This window comes from Frankliniella occidentalis, unplaced genomic scaffold (genome assembly GCF_000697945.3).
Source record: "Frankliniella occidentalis isolate FOCC.00 unplaced genomic scaffold, Focc_3.1 Scaffold2, whole genome shotgun sequence".
NCBI classification, from domain to species: domain Eukaryota; kingdom Metazoa; phylum Arthropoda; class Insecta; order Thysanoptera; family Thripidae; genus Frankliniella; species Frankliniella occidentalis.
The window spans coordinates 4234758-4235681 of record NW_026267132.1 but is presented as its reverse complement, the minus strand read 5'-3'; positions in this window follow the sequence as shown (position 1 = coordinate 4235681).

Here is a 924-nt window from a genome sequence, read left to right as displayed (position 1 = left end):
CACTCGCGTCATCGCCGTCCCCCGATTGTGTACTCACGGTTGACTAAACCCGGAAAGCGGGCGACTAATGAGGGATCACCCCATAAAGTACGTCCACCATTCGTCGTGACAACCCCGCCGAGTCTAGCCTCTGGAAGGTCTCATAGAGCGCCTTGTAGGTAGGCAAAACTTTGCCTGCAGGACACACAAGTACTGCGGGTTGGCCTACCCCGAGTCTCACAGGCGCCAAGCCCCCGTGGATTTGTCGAGTGAATCTGAGAAACGGACGTACTCTCTGGACTATCCCTGATTATTCTTTGAAATGTTCGCGGCCCTCTCCACACTCCACGATGTAAAAAGCTTACGGTTAAGTTCACCAAAAGTTACAGTAAATATTCACAGTAAGCAACGGGTCGAGGGGTGCCTAACTCCATAAAAATGTGTACACCGGATTACCAAATTGTAAAGATTACCAATGATTACCAAAGATTACCAAAGATTACTTATGTATACTAGGTATGATCCACCTGCATTCTGAATCAAAATCAAGATGTATTTTTGTGCAACTCTTTGGTAGTTCTTGATTTTTAATCATACAAGTTACAAATTTGCATTCTATCATTGGACAAATTATGATTTTGTCCATGGGAGGGATGCAAAGTTGCCATATTAAACATGCGCGTTGGCATTTAGGCAAGATGTGCACAAAAACCAACAAACTCACAAAAACTCATGTCTTAATCAACAAATTTGTCCTTTCAAAGGAACCTCACGAGTGTGAGGATTACCAGGGATTACCAGTGATTACCAAATCTGTGTACACCTGATTACCACAGTTGGGCACCCCTCGCAACGGGTAAAGTAGCCAATAAGTTACGACCTGCAAGAGGACGCATCCGTAACCGACGTGACTTACGGTGCACTCCCACTCCACGTCAGTTCAGC